This window comes from Oreochromis niloticus, linkage group LG13, assembly GCF_001858045.2.
Source record: "Oreochromis niloticus isolate F11D_XX linkage group LG13, O_niloticus_UMD_NMBU, whole genome shotgun sequence".
Lineage (NCBI taxonomy): Eukaryota > Metazoa > Chordata > Actinopteri > Cichliformes > Cichlidae > Oreochromis > Oreochromis niloticus.
In genome coordinates, this window is record NC_031978.2 from 11749614 (window position 1) to 11772848 (window position 23235).

Genomic DNA, 23235 nt, shown 5'->3' on the forward strand with positions numbered 1-23235 from the left:
ACTAATTAACATTAAAAATCTCTGCTCCAGAGGGTAATAAGTTGTTTTATATCCTGATATTTTTAATGTAAATAATGGTTTCACATCTCTTTTTAAAACAGCGTGTAACCGGCTGCTTTTGGGTAATAACAAAACGTCCTTAAAGTTTCGGATGTTTTGGTCTGAAGCAGTGAGATGGAGGGGATGTGATCCATATTGCCTGTGTTTTGTATGAACAGGAGGACATCTGTGCTTCAGTCTATAGGCATCTGTGACATCTCTGCCTAACACATGTCTGCTCCCTTTCCCACAGAAGCCTCCTCATGGGGCGGGATTGTCTAATGATGGAATCTGTGGACTCAGCCATGATGCAGAATTTCTTTGGTGCTATAGACTGTATATAAAAGATGGACACCGAGACATCACCCATCATTTTGTGGTACTAATGTAGCCAGAGATGACCATGTTTGAAGAGAGCATGGAGTCTAAGTTATAAAAACATAATAGAAAGCTTAGTTATACTGTGAATGCACAACACAGAGACACAGGTCTATAATTTATTGGAGAAAGACACATTTTTTTTTTTGTAGTTTTGCATTTGTACGCCATCACACTGGTGTAAATCAAATCAAGATGCGATTGAGTGTGTGTTTATTGTGATGTGACTGCTGATAGAAACAGCAGTAGCAGGAGGAACTCTCAGTGGTCCACAAAACGGATGAGGACACAAAGCATACTGCAGAAACCAGCCCAAAAGCTTGCAAGGCAAAAAAAATAAAATAAAAAGAAATTCTGCACTAGCCAAGTCAGTTGCCTAATTTCAACCAATAGAGCATTTTTCCGTTATTAAATACAAAATTGAACGTAGAGACCCACAAACAAGCACAAATTTAAGGCGGCTGTGGCCTGGCAGAGCTTCCCACGGGTGGAAACAGAGGACTTGATGATATCCATGGGTTCTCCTTCAGGCAGTTCAATTAGTGGGAAATTTTGTTAAAAATTGAATAAAAGCTGAACATCTGCACTTGAAATACATATTGACTGTTTGATTTAAAATCTACTGCAGTAGGTAAATATAAAACTACAACTATTAAAACTAACTATCGTCCCTTTCTTTAACAAATTAGGGACCTAACTGTGCCTGGGAATTACTGCTAACTAACAGACTAATGAAATACTGGAATTTCACTCACAAAAAACAGGCTGTTAGTCGGCCTACAACTGCAACCCTATTATAAACCCTATTATTTCTTAGGTAGTTGAAAATGCTCCAGATGACACCAACACCACAAACACGATTAAGAGGTCCAACTCAGCATCTCGGATTGACAGAGGTGATGTGCCAGCTACAGCTGCATGTGTCGGCATCTGCCTGCAACTCAAGCCTCGACCCTTAATAATGTTTAATTTTTAAAAAATCTCCACTCTGCATTTGACATGGCTAAGAAGTTAGAAGTAGGTATTCCTGTTCTAACATTGAGTATTTAACACTAGAATTTATGGGACTGACTTCCCTTTCGAGCCAAGCTCCAGTGGCTGTTTGAGAAGTTGAAGTTTTTGGCATTTCTACATTTTCCAGTTTTGGTTGTTAAATTCAATTTGATCCAATCTCATTTATATAGCGTCAAATCACAGCAACATTTGCCTTAAGGCACTTTAAGGTAAAGACCCTACAATAATACAGAGAAAAACAGCAGTCACATGACCCTTTACGAGTAGGCACTTGGCGACAGTGGGAATGAAAAACTCCCTTTTAACAGGCAGAAAACTCTGGCAGACCCAGGCTGAGGGAGACACATGAGGAAGAAAGGACAAAATACACAAAAGGTAGTTGGTTGGTATTTACAGTCACAGGGATTATATGGTCTGCTCCTTTGATATAAAATTTGTTACGATTTCCCTGCATAAATGTATGTTTTTTGTGCATCATATAGAGAAAAACAAACAGCTTTTTTTCAGACAATCTCACACAGCTTCTCCATGTCTGCATCCTGTTTGTTTGTGTAAACTAGAGCAAAATACAACCGCTTGCTGCAGCCTCACCCTGAAAAGTCAACTAATTACCTGTTGTCTGCTCTACTGTGAAATTGTTCGGTGATTGTTTAATTGAGCTTCAGTGGCTGTTCCAGTGTGTTATTATGGTCTACCCAGTGTTGAATATTATCTAAGAAACTGCATTGAAATACTTTTTTTCCCCATTTCACCCTGGCAGGAGGGAAAGTTGTTTTCAAAAGTCTTAACCACATATTCTTGTCTCTAAATCATAGAATTAGTCTCAGATTCAGTAGATTTTTTAAACATTGCTTTTTGGCATTTTTGGTATAATTAAACAGCAATTTTCAAAGAATCACAATTATTCTGATACTAGAGAAGTTTTATGGAAGAGACAAAAAAGTTTGAGGACATAGGCTGTAAGTGAAAAATAAACATAGCCCTCCATCATTTCAAATCCCTTATTTATCATGTTTTATTCTGAAAGGAACTCTTTACAAAATAAAAGTTGTGCTGTGTTAATAAAGAAAGATTTGAAACCTTGAGACTATAGTTTTTATAGATATAATGATATATTTATTTTACAAAATGACTTTTAAACAACTGGAGTTTAAAGGAGGCAACAAGAGTCGCCACCTGCTGGCCATCAGAAAGAATGCAGTTTTAAGCAATTTTTGCATTGGCTTCACTTTTCAGACTCCATCTTTTACATACAGTATAAAGAAAACAATAAAAAACCCTACTAGTGCCAACATCTGCTATCACAGAAAACATTTTTTTTTTTTGATAAATAGACTTGAGAGTCTGTTGTCTGACACTGCTATCATTATGCTTCCTTTTACCACCCTCCCTCTTCCTGTAATCACTCTGTCCCCTGGCTGGCCTTCGTTTGAATTCCTGCCTGGTTGCCCCCCGAGTGGTGGGAATGTAGTCCTGTGCAGCAGGCCATGACAGGCCCATGTTGGGACAGGCCTCAGCGCTCCACTCCACAGAGCAGTTGATTGACAGCTCTCACTGAGGGAGGTGGGATTCCTCATCTGTCAGTCAAAATGCCGCCGGAGATAAAGATGCCATGCAAAGGATCTCAGGGACTAGACATGTTACGAGCCAGTTTTTCCTCCTCTGTCCTCCCAGGTCCTTAGCAGCTAGGTAAAGTTAGCTTGCTGGCTGAGGGTGAAGGTTGCCACAGGTCCAGATGTTGCTGAGGTTTACTATCCCTCTCCCGGCTCACTGTGATGTGCTGTGTCACATCTGCCTGGGCAGAGGTGTGCCATATTGCTTCCCATCTGCCACATGGCACACTCACGTTCACACAGGAACAGAGGCACACACATGCAGCGTGCCCAGAAACTGCCCATTTTAACCAGGGCCATAAATAGTGTAATTCATGGGTGTGAAACAGCGGGTTTTTAAGAGCGCTCAGAGGAACGGAGCAGAGCTGGAACCTTTGGCAGCTGACGGACAGATTTTCTGTTACTGGTAGCCACATGAAACTCTGTGAACTGTACGCTGAACACACTGAGGCAGAAAGGCATTGAAGACCTGCTGGTGCAAGAAAATAAGAGAGAAACCATCTTAGTCTTCCTTTCCTTGTGAATTTCTCTGTCGTTGTGCAGCTCACCATCTGTCTCCTCTCACAGTGCGGGTCTGTCTCAGTCTCTCTGTTTGTCTCTCTTCTGTCCTCTTTTTTAATCAGGGGGCAATCCTGATGTGAATGTCACCCCTGTCCCAATGTTACTTAGGGGAAATTGACTCCTTAGCCTCGGTGCTGTCAGCAGCCATATGCTGATGTTTTCATATTCCAGAGAAATGAGGAGAGGGAGTCGTAAAGACTGCTAAAGTCAGAATTACAACCCTGGCTACCACTGGCGAGGAGACGGAGAGGCCCCTTCTGTCGCACCATGAGCACCGTTAAAGCTCTGATTCCTGTGTCCTAGAAAGTGCCATGGGCTTCTGAAGCACCACATTAATGCCAGCTTTTCAGTGAAAGTTACACTTTTTTTTTTACATCCATTGGCAGGCGATTCAGTCATATTCGCGGCTTGTGAGGCAGCATGTTTAGCTTCACTTTCTTATTAAACATTCACGGCTGGGTGGAGAATGAGATGCCGTTCAGCTCCTCTGACATCGCTGTCTTCCTCTGCATGGACCACTGAGCTATAGGCAGCGTTTCCAGCTTATCTATATTTCATGCTTTTATCTGCTCTCAGCATTTAATTAGGCAGTTAGCAGCTCGTTAAATTCTATTGGGAGCAAACTTTTACTCTGTTGCAAAGTTGTGCTGAGGTTGAGCTTTTCCAGGCGATGGAGGCTTTTGATTACCTTGCAGCCACACTGTCGTAATAAGTTATGCTGTTATTTTTTTCAGGGAGAATATTCTCTTCTCACATTTCTTTGTTCCTATTGAGACATATGTAGGAATAAATTGTTCACAAAGAAAATGTAGTAAATGACTTATTACAAAAGCTTTGAGAGAAGTCAGTTTTTAGCCTCATTCATGTGACTTTGAAATTTGGTGTCAGTGGACACAGTTTACAACAAGCAGTACGTTATAGTTATTAAACCATTAGAAATATGCAGTATTTCTTATTCCTGGAAATATGTCTTTGTAATAGCTACATGTCCTACTTTAAACATTTGGCTCAACTAGAAATGCTCTATACATTCAACTGAATGCCCCAGAATTACTGTAATTAAATATTCCACATGGGTGGCAGTTTTAAGGTCCTGCAACAGCATTTCAATCAGGCTGAGGTGTCAACTTACAGCACCTTGATTATTTTTTCTTTCAGCCGTTCTGTTGTAAATTTACTGTTGTGCTTGGGGTCATTACTGTGTTACGTGACCCAGTTTGGGCCAAGCTTTAGCTGTCAGACAGATGATTTATATCTGGTTTATACTGGTATAAGGAAGAGTTCATGCTCGTGTCAGTGAGTGCCCATGTCCTGCTTGACGGCTGGTGTGAGGTATTTGTGCTGATATGTGGCATCGTGCATCATGGCCATTCATCTCTACTTTGGTCTTGTCTGTCAAAAGGTTGTTGCTCAACAAATGTTGAGGTTTGTTCAGATGCAACTTTGCAAACCTCAGCTGTCCTGCCATGTGAGTCCTGGCATTGCTTTCAAACAGACATATTTCTTCACGGTTTTCCTAAATTGTACTTTTGTGAACTTTAACATAGTAACCGAGGCCTGTAGAGTCTGAAATGTGGCTTTTTGGTTTTTTACAATTTACTTGCAGAGTCTGACCTTAATATAAATTTGTTCAAACTGCCAAACCTTCTGCTTTCATAGAGGTTGTCACACTTGATGATGAGTAAAGTGCATTTGATTAGCCACGCCTGGTGTCATGGTCCCCTGACACACCTTTTCTGATTCTCCTCGTGACTCAACTAACTCATCTTGCCTCCTCTCAGAAGTGGGTGTGGCTGGCTCAGATTTCACAGGCACACTTGTTTCTTATTTACAGTTATGTGCAGTATATAATCCTGTTGCTTCACGTCACTCCTTGCTGTACTGTTAAGCCATATAGTGCAGTAGAGGTACTTTGCTTCTTGCCTGCAAATGTAACTTGCCTGCATTAAAGGATCCATTGTTTTACATGATTAGCACTAAATAAATTGCGCTCACATTAAAAATATATATAGTTTTACTGCTATCATTAAGTATTTTCCAGACTTTTTTAGTTCTGAGTCCATAAAGAGATGTCCTTGAAGTATTGCACACCTGTGTAATACTTCAAGGACAGACACAAGCACACAAAAGCACACAAGCTGTCATAAGTACCGCCCTCACTTGTGTGTGCCACCAGTTTATAATTAAAACTATCTTCAGCCTTCAGCTCTTGCCCTGAGAACAGGTTGTCAGTCTGGGTTCAGTGTCCTTTTTTTGCTTTGGTGTTATGGACTACTGTTAGCAGACAAGCTTCCAGACAAACCTGCCAACCTGCTACTCATAACAAAATGAGAAAGTGGCATGTGGATAAAAAAAAAAAAAAAAGACAGGTTTTGCTTTGCCTCCCTCTAAAGCTTGACCTGCAACAACTTTTCAACAGGAAACCTGTTAGTGGACCTGAAGGTCCCCTGAGAGCCAATCAGGGCGGTTATGTAAGTGTAAGGTGTTTGAAAATGGCGGTGGCCGGTCACTCAGATATGGCTTGTTGCTGATAATCGGTGGCGTGGCGTGGTGCGGCGCGCGGCTGACAGATGCCTGCTCCAGCTGGTACAGGGGGGGTTTATCGCCCGGTTGGAACGTGGGTCCTCACACCCCTCCACTGTGCTGGCCAACGTCGCCGTGTTTAATGAGTCACGAATTGCCTGTTTGTCTTCTGCTCCCTGCTGTTTCTGCACTCCCCCTTCCAGAACAATCCCTGAAACACATGCTGCTGCGCTCCACAGAGCAGCCAGACAGGCAGGCTGAGCCAAACTGTTGTAAAGAACAAAGTTGTCATTTTTTATTTCTTCCCTTTTTGTCATTTTTTTTCTTCCTGGGTGTTCATCTAAGAGAGGGATGGGTCGTTCTGTAATAAAGCTGCCTTTTTAGATGCTGTGCCTGACCTCGCCAATATGGCTACCCCAAGAAACCAGTGCCCATTTGAAGCCCCTGACAAACACATAAATGGCTCTATAATTGGGCCGCTTTGTTGTGCGAGGCGCAGACTCGTCTGAAAGTGCTGTTCAACACTTTGTGGTAAATGGAGTTACATTACCACAACACATGGCAGTTGCTAAAGGAGCAGAAACTGGCACGCTGATAAGACATAAGCAGGTGGTGTTGACACAGAAATGGTTTGTTTTAAGTCACTAGAAAACCACAATTTGAAAAAAAAAAAAAGTTTTCTGAGACAACTAAGCAGATCACAAATTAATCTTCAGGCCAGCGACAGAGCTGTGTGACTCGGCGAGAGAGGACGGATCTGCCGTGAAGTCCAAGTAAACACACAGAGACGCTTGGATGGCCATCAAATGGACCAGAGCACACTCACATACACACACACACACACATGCATGCATGCACACACTCACAGAAGGGGTGTTTGTAGCCTGTGTTAGGGGATGTTCTGCAAGCTGCCCAAAGCTTTGCCTTAATCTCACCTGTTTAATCTGCAAGGTTGGGCGACAGCTTCTGTAACAGGAACAGGTGGCTGAAACAACTGCTGCTGGACAAACTTGGAGAAAAAGTTGATCAAAGTCCAATCTGATTTTTCTTTTTTCCCCCTGGGTAATAACTAGGAATTTATGTTAAAATACTTAAATAAATGCTTTACTACAGAGAACAAATAACATTTCTTAATGTTTATTTTTTAATGGCTCTGTTGAATTAACCTTTGGAGCATCTCTACGACATAATTAAACTTACCTGTATTACTGAATATATGCAAAACATCCATGTCTAAAATATTTCCTGCTTGGACACACAACCACAGACACACGCAGAGCTGCTCGGAGTGTCTCGTGGTCGGAAAAAGTAAGAACTATCCGCGGAATCTTGGCAGCGTCCGGATTCGGCCCAGTGCCGTGAAATCCTCATTCTGCGGGACTGCTCTTTGTGGCCAGCTCTGGGTTCTCAGAGTGGCATTCTTCTCATTGTACAGGTCACCGAGACAGAGGCGACTGGCCTGAAAAGATCGTCAGTGGGGGGAAACAATGGCTTAAGGCAGCCCATAAATGTCTCCAGTTCAGCTTCGGCCCATTGACTCTTCACCTCCCTGCCAAGCAGAGCCCTGTCAGACCAGCCCCTCTCTCTAACAGCTTAATTAGCAGAAAGAACAACAATGTCCGAGGCTGTTTCAACTGAAATGAAAACAAGAAAAGACCCAAAAGCTGCTCTCTCCGCCTCTCATTGTCCCCATACGGCCCGTGATAACAGAACTGTGACTTTTCTGTTCAACGTAGTACAAATAAAACAACATTCCTACCTTGTTCCATGAGGAGCATGACGACCGGCCGATGGACAAGTGAGGGGGGAGTTTCAAAGAGGAGGTTTGGAAAAAAGGAGGCTTCTAATTTACACTCTTATGCTAATTTTACAACTTTTTCCTTTGTCACAGTATATTTTCAGTGTTATCTGTGAATATAAAGCTCTCGATAAGCTGAGGCACACTGAGATATAACCTCCACATTCCACAGGGGTGAATCCTTTAGTGAAAGCTGTCCAGCTGAAGGCTTTGCTCCGAACTCAATATGATTTTCATTTTTCATGATAATGGTAGTGGTGATGATGATAATGCAGTTTGCATTGTGATGATAATTCGAGTTCCTGGCGTCACGGGGAGACTGTGCGAGGAGACACTGCACTGGTGTCCACCACGCTGGCTTTGAACCTTCGTTTGCCCTTCGATGTCTGACTGACTGATGGATTGTGTCTGTCTGACTGAAAGACATTTTGTCTTTTACTTTGTCCTTCTGCTTACATGCATCTGTCAATCAGATGGTTTGATTTTCTTTTTTTGTCTCTTCCCAACAGCATTTTTCCTAAAATCACACCATCTTCGTGACTCCTTTTCCATATCCATGGATTTGCTTGTCCCGATACCGTAGCCCTGTCTCTCTTTGGTAAACACTGCCCTCTGGCACTTCTTCATACCTCTACATTTTTTTATCTGCCTATCCCATTAATCTCCCTGTCTGTTTGTGCCCCATCTTTCCATATCTCCCCGCTGTCATTCTTTGTTTCGTTTCTTTTATCTGTGGTTCACATCAAACACTGGCACCAGATTGATTCTCATGTGAACAAGGCTGCAGTGGGGGGCCAGGGACCTCTTCCCCAGGCTTTGAAGCTCCTTCCCATCCCGTTCACTGCTTTTCGGACCTCCCAACCCAACATACACTCACATACAAAAACACACGCCCTCTCTCCATGTCCCACTCCCACCCCTGTTCTCTGTGGATAAAGCACTTTTAGGTTTTTTTTATTATTGAATTACGCAGAAATCCAGAAGCTGACACAGCTGTGTGGAGAAAATTGGGGTTGTTGAATCAATGTGTGCAAGTCCCTCTGTACAATACTAATCCTTTTCTATGAAAAGCAGTTATACCTGTACCTTCTTTGCAGGTAAATCAGCTAGGCCCCGTTGTCTATTCAGGGGTGTCAAGCACAAAGACAGCAAAGACTCCAGTCTGGCCCACTGTATGACATTAGAACATTTATAGGATATAAATTTTGGACTTTCAACTGTATTTTAATACGTTTTACAACGTTTCCTACTGATAAAGACCTCCTCATGGCTATTCATACTAGACCAGAAACTACATAAACAATTTCCTGTTTTTTCGCTATCTATAAATAACTAGAAATTTCTATTGTTCTACAATAGGTAGAAAAATGCTCCTTTTTTCAAATGTTTTAAACTGAGATGAGCTTTCAAATAAAGTCATCTTGACTCTGTCAGTCTAACTGCACAAAACAGTGATGGCATACACACTGTAGATGGGAAAATAACACCGGTTGACCCATTTTATTTCTGCATCATCCCTAATTTGATTACATTTTTAACAAAAAGATGGATTGTAGTGTTATAGTTGTAGTATTAGAGGAGAAAAGAAGGAGAGGAGTCAGTAATCATCCTCTGATGATGATGATAATGGATAAAGGCATGCAAAACTGACCTATCAGTTGACCATACAAGTAGTACAATAACTCACTTGGGCTTTAAGAGCAATGTCTGATTTAATCACTCAATGCTTGTACTATATTAAGCATTTGAACTGTTTCTTTTATTTAATGGCTACATTTTTGTTTGCTTTTCCATTTCTCTGTCACTGAGTTCAAGTTTAGAGTTCATAGCTTTGAGTGCAAAGAGCTGAGCATAACCATTATGGTCATTGTGCTGATTTTACACCTCTCGTCTAGCCGAGTCTTTGATGAGCCGTCAATAAATCCACCGGAAACAAGTGAGGTTGCGACTCTTTTTCTTCAGTGGGATGGTCAACCATGAAGTTCAGCTCTCGGACAGCCCTGTGCCTCACTGCGCCAGTATTGTCAATTTTCTGACTGCATGAAGACGTATAGCACACATAACTTATTTTTTTAACAACCAGGCCCTTTGAGAGAGTCCATGGCTGAACCATATTTAACCTTTCTGTGTCAGACCACCCGCCAGTGGCTGGGCCTCTGGCGGCCCATTCACCACCTCAGTGGCACCCACAAGCTAGCCGAATATGATATAGAGCTGGACCAGAGGAACCGCACAATTTATTCCCCACAAAACCCAAGCAGCTTTAGAGGATGTTGTTCCCTGCATCACAAAGACTCTGTAGGCCACAATGCCACAGTAGTGGCATAAATAACCTTCAGTTTGAGGTTGTGGGTTTTATGTAGAGAACCTTCACACTCTGCACTTCCCATGATGGCAAAAAATACTTTTCCCAGGTTATGTCACACACAGGGGTCTGGCTGAGCGAGCAGAGGAAGGCAGAATCTGTATCTGGGATTTGGCCATCAAACTGATATTTTAACATCTTTTGATAATTATAAATCTGAATATGTCATGTTATTGAGTTACAAAGTGACAACTGTTGTAAATGTAAATGATTTACTAATCTACTAACATAATGACATGTTTATTACTTTAAAAAGTAAAAAGTGATGGTTTACTTTAAGTATTACTGCACTCTTTCATTCCTTGCACTGATTGTTTCATTACATTTTCAGTTCTGCAACATTAGCTGAGATCACCTGGTCACATAATAACCACAGCTCACATATGACCACAAACCTCTATCTTCTGATGCATGCTCAGCAACCTCGTACTGAGAAAACTGCAGAGATAAATAGATCAACCTTTGGGATAAACCTCTGTCCTAATACAAAGGACACAAACAAGGTCTTGGTGTTTAAATATCACGACAAAGTGGGAAGTAACCTTAAAAATGTTGTGGCAGTACCAATCTACTATAGATATGGTGAATGTTTTCCCTAGTAGCTGCTGTATGGTGACGAATCTACTTGTTTCTAATTTTGTTACACTAATCTTGATCATGATTTGGGGACTGGAGGGCTTTTGCTACTTGTTTTTGTTTTATTAAGGTGGATAGTGGTTTCTTGTCTGCATACAATTTGCACTTCCGCATCACAGGCTTTTCATTTCGTGAAGCAAATTCCAAAAATAATGTCGATATCCTCACCTTTAAAAAGCAGTGTACCACTCTGCCATTTTTGTTCTATGTCCTGCACAAACTGAGGTCAAGTCATTGGTGCAAACTGCGCGTGAAAAGCCACATTTGATGAATTTTCCCCCTGAATTTGCAAATTTTTGCAAAATGTATGCAGTGCAATAATTCTTTTATCAATAACTGTAATGTGACTGAAATTAGGAACAGTAATGCAGCACATTACATAACAGACACATGCAATGTTCCAATAAGAACAAGCATGCAGTTAATAAGTTACTTTTTTTAGTTATTTTTTAGCATTAATTGTGATTTAGTAAATTATAGAAGTTATTCAATTCAGTTCAGTTCAATTTTATTCATAATTCTTAATCACAATTTATATTGTAAGAAAGCCCCAACAATCATATGACTCCCTATGAGCAAGCACTTTGGTGACAGCGAGGAGGAAAAAACTCCCATTTAACAGGAAGAAACCTCCAGCAGAAACAGGCACTTATAGTTATATTATTATAGTATAGGAATGTAATTGATTAAAAACTGAATAGTGATAAGAAGTTCAGCAAGAGTTAGCTACCTGATCTAGATAACAGCAGACTTTGGTACCTATTCCAGATTCTGTGCTGTGAAGGGAAACACTTCATTAAGTTTCCTGTCATGTTTTGTTTCAGCTTGACCGCCTTGTTTTTCACTGTCTTGATTGTTTTCACCTGTGTCTCACTCCCCACCGTTTGTATATATAGTCCAGTCTTCCCTGCAACCTTAATAAGGATGTCTATTATGTTTCTCTCTTCTTTGAATTTGGGTTCTCTCTTCATCACTAAAAATGACAGTTATATTTCCTACTCCACCATCTCTTTGACTCACTGTATTGTTTTAATGTCAGACTGTTTTGGTAAAACTGTTATCTACCAAAGTCTAAATTCTAATAAGGAAGCAAACATCCAAACTCCAGAATGAAGTCTTACTGGGATTCATAATTGTAATGTTTGAGTTACAGTCCTTTAGACGGGCTAGTCCCAAACGTTTTGACTGCCACAGCCTATTTTAAATTCTGAAACTCTTCTGCAGCTCACACAATGCTTTAATCACATCTGTGATCATCAGACTAGTCTAAGATGAAGCATTTCCTTCTTTGTGTTTTCAGTGATGTTTTTGACCTTTTGATGATTTGCTTGTTGGTTGACTTTCCATTAACACCTAAGACATAAAATAGGTCATAAAATGAAAATAATGTGCAGTCTTATAAATTCTTTTTATATAAGTTCTTTTCAAGCTTAATTTAAAAAAAAGTTTTTATTGTAAATTAATTTTCACCTCTCACTTGCAGTACCTTCACAGCCCACCGAGGGGCCGCGTCCCACAGTAGGTTAGGCCATTCATTACTGCACTGCCATTCATGTTGCTTAGTAATGCTTTGCTGAAAACAATAGTCTTTATTCTTTTCACGGGAGTAAAATATAACCAAATATATCTTACAAATGTTTGCACAGCAAAAGGAGGTTCTTGTCATTTTCAGGTTTAATTAATTAGTCTCCCTCTGTCTGTGTTCTTTCTCCGTCTCCTTACTCATTACTCTGCTGCCTAGTTGTGACCTTTGCCGATTGACACTCTGCAGTCCCAGATGACCAAAGGGCTGCTGGACAATCCCAGTGGGTTAATAATTACTCTGAGTGCACAGTGAAGAAGCCCTGACCCCAAGCACAGCACAGCAAGGCATGAGCAAGCCACGGCACCACTGATAAATGAATGACATCTTTGAAAGGAGAGTGGCCAACATGCCTTCAGTCTTGCAATTTTTTTTTTGCAGAACGGGGCAAAAACCTTAGGGAAGAGCGAGAATATAAATGTGTTGTCGCAGCTCTTAAAATGATTGTGCTACAAAGGACAAATGAGACTTCAAAAGCATATTTTTCAAAGGGAACCAAATCAGATAATGAAAATGTGAGAAATTCTTACACTTCCTCTTTACATTTCCATATATTGCCGAGATCAAATACAGCATCAGAGCCGCACTGAGATAAAGCACAACAGTGTGAAGAAAGAAAGTCCAGCAGAGAACATGACAGAGCAGCGAGGCAGAGGCCATGGCTTTTCTCAGATATGAACATTAATAATATGACAAGCCACAATAGGAGCACTGAGATCAGAGAGATCACCTCTATTGTCCCTCCATCTCCTACTGACATCGACCGCTCTGGTGAGGGAAGAATAAGAAGAATAGAGGAGCATAACCTGGCCACTCACCATGCCCTTCTTTTTAAAATACATAATGGCCTGTGGTCCTTTTAAGTGAGTGTGAAGAAAGTATGTACAGAGATGCTGAGGTAAAGACCGTGTTTCAGCTCAAAGTCAGCACTGACATATGGTGGGATTTCATGTTATTAAGTGATCCCATCAACTTAAGGTGGCAATGCCTTCATTCTATTTACATATTTGGTTCATAATGTCATGATAACATCAGGCAGTTTCCAAGGCTGTTGTAGTTAAAAGCTATAATAACCCATAAAAACTAAAGCCAGATGTGAAAAAATATTTGAGTTAATAAAATCTGGATCTTTGAAATAATTTAAAACTGACTGTGAAACTTTTGTGAACCTGTAAAACCAACTAAAAATAAAAATCCAGTAGTTTTAGTGTTTGTCGGTTTGGTAAAAACCCCAAAACTTATCTTTGATAGATGTTTTTTGAGACTTAGATGAGACTGGTTTACCCAAATCTTGTAAATAATATAATACAATAGTAATAAATAATAATAATGACTAAAACAAATAGAAATGAAACAAAAACTAAACATTAATAAAAATAAACTGAAATGAGAAAACTCACTCGATTAAAAAAACTGATGAAAACTAACTATGGCAGTTTCTGCAGATTTGCTGGTTACAAATCCACAATGAGAATTGCTCCATCACATCCCAAAGGTGCTCTGTTAAATTGAGATCTGGTCATTTATGTACGGTGAACTCACTGCCAGGTTCAAGAAACCAGTTGAGATGATTTGGACTTTGTGACATGGTGTAGTTTTCCACTGGAAGTAGCCATTAGAAGATGGGCATTAAGGGATGCACGTGGTCAGTAGCAATACTCAGGCAGACTGTGATGTTTAAACAATGGTCAGTTTGTACTAAGGAGCCCAAAGGAATATCCTCCTTACACCGCAGCAGCCTGAACTGCTCATACTCTGTTTCTCAGCAAACACATGCCACATTCAAAGACATTTAAATCACCATTCCTCCCCGACACATTGGTTTTAGAGTACCTAAGTTGCTTTTTTTGTTGCATCGAAAAGCATAAAATGTTAGTTTTAGAATTCAAGTGATCAGTGGAGCTTTCATGTTGTTCACACCAAAATGTAACCCAGCCATCCAAATGTTGCAGCAAACTTTGAGACTTATCAGTCCCGGAAACATTTTTCTAACCTTCTGCTGTCAAAGTGAACCTTCGTGTTGTGTGCAGAGACGCTCTTCTCAATAGCTTGGTTGGAAATTGTGATTATTGGAGTTACTGTTCCCTCCTGTCAGCTTGAAGCAGTCAGGCCATTTCCCTCTGACCTTTTGCATCAATTAGGCATTCAAAGTCATTTAAATCACCTTTCTTCCCTATTCTGGTCCTCAAATGCACCAAGTTACCTTCACATGATTGGCTGATGAGATATTTTTGTTAATGAGCAATTTAACATGTGGCTTTTGATTGCATAATATAAACTGTAATATCAGTGATTATTTTGAAATTTTAAAAAAATTCATAATGCAAATATTTATCAAATGATATATTTCTACAATGCAGTCATAAATGTTTGCATAAGAGTCATGACTTTCCAAAATCCATCCATTTCCTGCTGCCATAATATGTAGAATTATAGATATCAGACAGTTTAAGCTGTCCTTTACTGATCCTCTCCTATTAGGACTAGCAGGCAGGCACAGTGTAACATTCAGGAACAGACTTGAGTTGTAATGCACTGCAGCAAGTGTTTCACAAAGCATTATGTCATCCTTATCATTAACATGGGAGCAGCACACATGAAGACTTAATGAAAGAGTTTTAAAAAGCCATTTTTTTATTTGAAAAATGTATATATATACATAAATGTTTTCTTTATTTTTGTTTTGTTTAGTTTTTCTTGCAATAGCTGCCACTAGACTGAAAACAAAACTGAAACATTCTCACTGAACTAATGCTCCTATTTAAAAAAAAACAAACAAAACACTTAAAAATATTTTTTTTGAGGAATTTTGTATTTTATTGTTAAATATATTTATCTCAGTCTGGTTGAATTTTAGATTTTAAGAAAGAAAAAAATGCAGGTAAGAACATAACAGAAAAATGTCATATCATTTATTCAATTTAAGCAAATAAATACGAATAATCATATTTGCATTGTGAAGCCCACCACTGAAGGTGTAGTGAGGCCCTGAGGGCTGCAGGATACAGTGAAAGGTGGACCAGTGTCATGGAGCAGCGAGTCTGTGACTGACCAGGGGAATCCATCCAGTCATTAATCATAGGAGTGGACAGCCACAGACATGCTGTTCTAAGCTGGGCAGGTCTGGGCCACTGGACTCCAACATGTCCTTGACCTTATCTCTGCTTTCATCAACTTTATTTTATCATTTTTTAACTCATCATAGTATTTAACACACCTGAAAAGTATTTTCTTCCATTTTGTTGCATTTTATTTAGCGAAACATGCTGTATATGCATATTTTAATTGGTTGATTAAGTGCTGATAGGATCATGGCGAGCAGAGGGAAGTGTCCTAACTTAGCTTTCTGCTCATTATTGGCACTTAAATAAGTGTGAGCCCTACAGCAGTGTTTGTTCAAGACTGGGTCATGACCTCAAGGTGGGCGATGGGAAGATTATGGATCATTTTGAGGGAGTTGGAAACTCAGTGTGCAGCACAACAACAAGTTGTCAAGATTTCCATGTCAGAGAATAAATAAGAGAGTTGAATAAGCTAATGATCCTGCTTTGACCTGTGAGTTTGAAGCATAAAACCTGCTTTACTTTCTCTGTGTGTCCTCTGTTAAATCCTTATCTTCCAGAAATGTTTATTTAAAGCCTGATGGACCCAAAGGCCCCCCACACTTGAAGCGTTAAAGCTCAAGCCTTCTGTCTAAGCATAAAGCCACTTTGGCAAATAAAGAAGATGAATGTGTGCAAATCTGAAAGCAAACAGCCGAGATTGTCAGCACCACGGGAACACGATAGGGGCCGAGTGAATGATGGTGTCGCTTAGCCCGCTGACAGATCACTTAGTGGGATCGAGAAGGCTGTTTTCTCCTCTCCTCTCCTCTCCTCTCCTCTCCTCTCCTCTCCTCTCCTCTCCTCTCCTCTCCTCTCCTCTCCTCTCCTCTCCTCTCCTCTCCTCTCCTCTCCTCTCCAGGGATAGAGCCTTCGTCCAGAGCCATTTTTCAGCCAATTTATTTCTTGATGTGGTCTAACCTGGGGCATCTCCCGCTGGGGAGGCTTTATGTGGTGATTAATGACGGGTATTTAGCCCAGATACCTGAGGGAGCTGAAACCCATCTGCACAACACTGACAGGTACAACACTGTGCTCCAGGACCAGACAGGACAGGACAGGCCTGCAGCATACTAGAGAGTGGCAGACAGGTGTGATGAGTGTCGCTGCACTACCACAAACCCCAGTTTCATGTAATTACTCTTGCCAAACGGTTACTGCCTTTTTTAAAAAAACAAAAAAAACCCAACTGCAATTCAAGCATCAAGGTGTCTTTTGCATTTTTCCGCTCTTTTATCTTCCAGGAATTTCCAAAGGATGCTTCCAGATCATCAAATGAAAGAGTAAGAGGACCCGCTGGTTGAGGCCAGATGATTTAGACATCCATTATACGCTTGAACGCCTTGTCTTCTTCACTCCATCATAGGCCATCCTTCAGCACAACAGGCCCAGATGCCAGAAGGACCCTAATGAGATTAGGCTGCGGACAGGTTGGTGGCCAGTAGCTGTCACAACCACTCTGTCTGTGTGTGGAGAGATGTGTGTGTGTGTGTGTGTGTGTGTTTGTATGTGGGCAAACTTGTGCGAGCTAGCATTACTGCATGTATGCGGTTCACGAGTGAGTGTGTGCAAGCTGCCACTTTGATGGTGATTAATGAGCGAGGTAATCCATAGTCTCGTTCTGTCAGTGATAGACACATCAGCAGACCCCCAGAGCCCGATGAACAGACCGTGCCACTCCATCAGTCAGGGCAAACAAACACAAACACACTCACGCATGCAGGAAACACAAATAAAGCAACAAAACTCTTGTCTACTTCATGACAGACTCTTGGTTGTTTTCCAGATATATTATGCCCAGATAATTAATGATTTATCTCAGCCAGATAGTTTTACTTCTCTTCTAAGTCATTAATTGTCTTTAATCAGTGCACATAGCTCAGTGTACAAACACCTCAACACTAAGGGTTTGAATTGTGATAATACAATGCTAACGATAGGCTTGTTCATAAAGCCACAGTCTGCATGCACAATGCCTGAAACCCTGTGGCCCCAGACTCCTTTGAAGCCCACTGAGATCAAAAAGCAATGCTCCATGGAGCACAGACTAGGTGAGGAATATGGGCAGAACAAGAGACGAATGGTTGGAAGCAAGGAGGGAGGCACGCAGGACAATGCCTGCAGGACAGGGCTGCTGACTTCCGAAGATAAAATCATATTTTGAGGGCAGGCATCCAAAACTCCCCGTCTGCCTCAGTCTCCCCTCCTGCCTTCCCTCCTTTCTTCTCTGAATATGGACAATGACTGTTTGCATTTACAGAACCATAAATCAGAGGTGCCCATTGCCACAGAGCAGCTGGCACGTTTGCCAATAATTATAATTATTAATCATGCTGATTTCACGGTCTTCAGCGGGACGGCAGGAGACTGCACGGGACAGGGTGCGGCTGGCGCCTCAGGGACCGCAAAGCAGGCTGGGAAGGGAAGGGTGGCCTGCAGCGGAGTGGGGGAGGAGGAGGAGAGTGGTTATAGGAAGGGGTAGACTATCAAACGAGCAGGAACAAAAAGAAAAGTTGGGAAAACTGTATTTTGTCTTTTAACAGAGAGAAGTGGGAAGTCAGGTGACCACACAGGGAGGCGGCTGAGGTGGATGGATGAGACTTCAAAGCATTTGACTCTAATACAGAAGACTGCTGCTTATTTCAGAAGCCTTCATTTCACGAGTGTAATCATTTCTGAACTACACTAACCAGCCACTTTAGCCACTTTCAGAACTGCAGTAATTCTTTGTGGCATAGATTGAAAAAAACTGTTGGAGAGAATCCTCAAAGATATTTATACCATATTGTCATGATAGCGCTATGGTTCCACTACGTCCCAAAGGTGCTCCTTTGGATTGGGATCTGGTGACTGTGGAGGTCATTTGAGTACAATGAACTCAGTGTCATGTTCAAGAAACCACTTTGATTTGAGCTTTGTGACATAGTATGACATGACAGCCATCAGAAGATGGGTGCACTATTGTTAGATGGACATGGTCAACAAAATACATACATAGGACGTGTGTTTGAATTTGAAGTTTCAATTAAATTAAATTGTGCTAAGAAAATATCCACTATAACATTACACCACCACCACCACCCTAAACGCTTGCCACACTGAAAGACAGTTAAATCACATTTCTTCCTCAAAAAATGGGAGTTAGGGTACTCAAATTATTATTATTATTATTTTTTTGCACGAAAAAACACTGAAAATGTTAGTTTTTTTACGCAGAAACGGTAATGTATTAAATGTGTACTTGTTACCTTTTGAAAAAAGTAATACTACTTAATTACTCTCCCTGCAGAAAGTAATTAGTTCCACTGGCAGCCTTTTTGCCTCTTGTTCTGCCCAATTAATTATACATAAACACACTGAGACAAATGCCTATCCTAATGGGAACAAACATGGGATCTTGTAGTAAATATAAAAGAACCAAAGCTGAGAGCAGAGTTGAAAACCAGCACAAAGAACACTTTATAAACAAATGTGGCCACAGTGATCCTATTGTAGAAAAAGGTACGTATAGAAGCTAAAATCCCGCAAGGCTGACTGCAAAAATACCCAGAAAATATACAACGATAACACCCAACCAGTTATACAAAGTACTATAGTTGTGTTGTTGCTACCTGTCCCTCTTTATTTCCCTGTGCAATGTTAGGCACAAGTTAAAGTCAGCAGGCAATAAATAACTCGCAATGCCTGTAAGCATATAAGTCAGGCTACACACCCTGTGGGTAGTTTTACCAACATATGAAATCTACCTTTAAAGAGGTAATTCACTTTTGATAATACAGTAGTGAGTTAGCAGATAGCAGATTACTTTTTGTTGTAAAGCAACAACTAACTCTAAAAAGTATTTTCTTAAAATGTCTATACATTATAAAATTGTAATATATATATTTATAAAATAAAATATATAAAATATTATTTTTTATTGAAATCTAGCTGCTGTTTAGACCATTTCATTCTAGTCTTTAATGTCATTTTTGTTTTTTTACACACATTTTTGTTGTTGTCGTAATAAAAATCAAGTAATTATTAATATCAAGTAATATTTTCCAGCACTGCTCCTGATAAGAGTACCTAACCATGATGTAGATCTCTAAACCTAACCAAAGGATTTTTGATCTTAAGGCAGCACAGTTCACATCATCTGATACATCATATCGAAAATGAATTTCTACTTCTAGTTTAAAGTGCAGTTGCAAAGTTTTTTTGTCATTTAATTTGGAGGATTTGTTGTTTTCCAAAATCACCGCGCCATCATTCACCCGCCCCATCTCTCATTTCCATCCTGTTTAAAGCATCGTGCAGGAATATGAAGCTTCAGGTGATTGTTCCAAACACTGAGCCTCTGGAGGACTTGTGTTTAACTACTCGCATTCATTCCAACAGCTGTTGCCAAGTTGCCTCCTCCTACTCAGGCCCTCTGCTAACCAGCTGCCTCGCAGAGCTCTGCAAAGCATGGTGAGGAAATGACAGCTTGTGTCATCTGCCTTTCACGTCTATAGTACTGTAAATAGGAGGATAACTGTATAATTAGATGGTTAACTGGTGGAATATGGTGTTTTCCTTGTTAAAACGTGTGTGCCTTGGGAAGCTGCCCGTGTGTGTTTCTAAACTTGAATGCATTTGTGTGTGCTAACATGTGCGCTCCTGTGTGCCTCTGTGGGAGTGTCTATTGTTGCACCATATGCATCATCAGTGTTCTTACATGTACAGCATATATCGCTTGCTTGACAGATGGTCACAGCATAGGTGTTGTCAACAGAGACCTGAAACCAGTGGTCCTGATTGCTGCTACAAACCCAGCAAATACCTCGAGACCTGCACTGTCAAACTCTGGTCTGAGGTCAACACATGTCTGTGCTGGCACAGACGCACACTGAACAGATGTGTTGTTCAAATCAGGAGACAAATAGCAGTGATAAGCTTCATTGTCTTCTGAAAGTGAGTTCGCTGAGTTCTGTGGCTCAACAGGTTAAACGGTGGGAGAAAAGAATATGATATTAAAACGTAAAATTAGAATCTTCCTTGTTTTTGCATAAAGAGCTTTAAACTCATAGCAGGGGAATATTTTTGCTTTTATATAAGATGAACGTGGCTGATGCACATTTATTGTAAATCTGCCAATTTAACCTATTTATTAATTATTTTAATTTAATTGTTTTTAATCACACTCCACCATCCATCCATCTCCTTAACTGGTTGTGCTACAGTCACACCGGAGAAAACAGTGGCTGGAGACGGCGGAACAACTGTGGAATGAACTTTTGTGAATGAATGTGATCCTTTTGCCTTTAAAATGGTTGCTTTGAGGATGGAGGCCACATCTGCGACTCCTCACAGTCCATTGCTGTCTCTTTCTTATTGCTGATAAAACAGCATTATAACAGCGTCAGTCTGCTATCGGTCTGTGATTGCATGGGGTCAGGTTGGAAAATAAAAGCAATCTCTTTGTGAAAACTCAGCGATTATCTGTGATAAATCTGTAAGGTGTCATAGATATAGAACAAAATTTAAGAAATTACTTCATTTAAGGACTCAAGCAGAGTAGGAGGGTTTGATAAGAAACAATCCATTTACCATTGACAAAATAATACAGCAACCTTGCTTTTATATAGGAATATTACCAGAATAAAGTCATTTGGCAACAAACTTCGGTGCAGACTCTTGATTGCAATGTGCTGGCAATCTGTGTGCATTTAATAACACCTTAATATATTTTTTGTAGCTTTGTGCAAAAATATGTTTTTATGTATCAAATCTAAATGAATAGGATTTAAATTGTTACAAATCTGCACAGATCTGTGCAAATTAACTGAGGTGCATTTATACAACTCTCTGCAGACTTTTTGCAGCTACTACAGTAAAATGTCTGCAGTGTATTTTTTCTGTCGTTGTAACAAAATTGTTGATTTAGGATTTCAAAGAAGTCTTTAAAGTTAAGGGTTTAAAGTTATGGTTCAAATACAGAGCGTTGTAAGAAAATGCAGAGGAATAAATGATAAGGGACACATTAAATTTGAGTAAGATATAAAAGCTATTGCAACACAAGCTACAAGGGTGTGACTTTGCAAGATAAATCGCCTCCACTTGGACAAAACTAATCTTGGGATCACTGTGATGGGAGAAAGAAACATAAAAGTTACATTTCATCTGCTTGGTGAATAAAATATTTAATAAGTATCTGGTTTTATACCACAGTGTTTAATTCCTTCCTTTTCTCTGTGTCTCCACAGGAGGTGGGAAAATTGACAGCAGGTTTGATGGATGACCTCCAGTCAACACTCCCTCTCCATCTCCTCCTCTATCCATCCTTCCTTCTCCTCCTCTCTCCGTCCCTCTCCTCTAGCTCCCCTTATCCCTTACATGCATAACACAGCCTCCCCTGGGCAGGCTCGGACAGGGGGCTGGTCTGGGAGGCCAGACCCAGAAACAAAGCACTCTGTACCATTCAAATGCCCTCCCCCAGGGCCCCCGTCCTCCAGAGAAAGTGCTCTCTGCTGAGCTGGGGCTGTTAATAAGCTGCTAATGAGGAAACAGACCTCTATTCCCTGCTAACATCAAGACAGATGGACACACACGACATGTTTGTTTTAAACTTCCTATTGATATGATGGATTAGAGGCGAAAAGGCTCTGATTGGTCCTCGTAGCTCCATTTGGAGCCAAATGACTGGCAGTAATTTATATGCTATAACAAAGATTTTATTACAAATTAGTCGGCTATTACAAAATTGTCAGCTTGTTGTTAGTAACTGCTGTCACATTTTCTGTTTTTGCTTTTTTCTTTTATGGCACAAACAAGAACTCTGACTCTTTATAGACAAACTGATAAAATACTTTTATTAATATCTTTTTCCTTTTTATCTGCCAATATTTATAAAAATAAAAGTGCACCAGCATCTAAGAATATAGTAAAGGTACAATGGGTAGAAAGCAATGTAGCAGAGGGAGCCACTAGTGCTTAGAAATATATTAAGATTACTATAAATAAGATTACTTTTATTATGATGTACATGTTCATGTTTTAATACTGAGGTATAACAGTGTAAAAGGTGCACTCAGTCACTGCTTTGGTGTAGAAATTATCCAACAATCAGTTTGCATGATAATCAGGTGGATAAGCTGAGCAGCTGATGCTATTTTTCTCACTCACTGTGCATGAGTGGCAGGAGAACATCATAAACATGAACTGCAGTAAGAACGGCCTAGACAGCCATCCTGTTTGCCAAGAATTGTTTCTTTAAATGTTTAATTTATCTGCCATATTCTGCATGATGCACCCACAAGCATAACCATAGCCGTAAGCATGGAAGATGCCAGCTTGTCTTTAACCTTTTAGCCCAGTGGTAGTAAAACTACAAAAAATGTGACACAAACTGGAAATAAAGAACAATCACCTCCTAAGCAAAAAAATAAAACATTAATTTTATTGAGCAGCAGAAATGTTGTGAGCATTTAACCCTGTGAGATTAAGGAGTGTATGTGATCCATCATACACCTGCAGCATCCAGGTACTGAAAAAAGAGATAAAAACCATCACAAACAAATGACGATGAGACTGAATAAAATGGTGAAAAGTGATACTTATACTGTGTCTTTAATTTATGAGTTGCATTAACCACACATTAGCCT

The 23235-nt window shown here is 40.3% G+C and overlaps 1 long non-coding RNA gene across 1 annotated transcript in view; it reads left to right on the forward strand.

The window, feature by feature from the left end:
* Positions 1–22803, forward strand: part of LOC102080031 (uncharacterized) — a 39237-nt gene extending 16434 nt beyond the window's left edge. The window contains exons 3-6 of the long non-coding RNA XR_003213413.1: positions 16855–16893; positions 16977–17040; positions 19991–20062; positions 21838–22803. This is a non-coding gene — a long non-coding RNA (uncharacterized LOC102080031). The remainder of the gene's footprint in view (positions 1–16854; positions 16894–16976; positions 17041–19990; positions 20063–21837) is intronic.
* Positions 22804–23235: the final 432 nt, after the last annotated feature.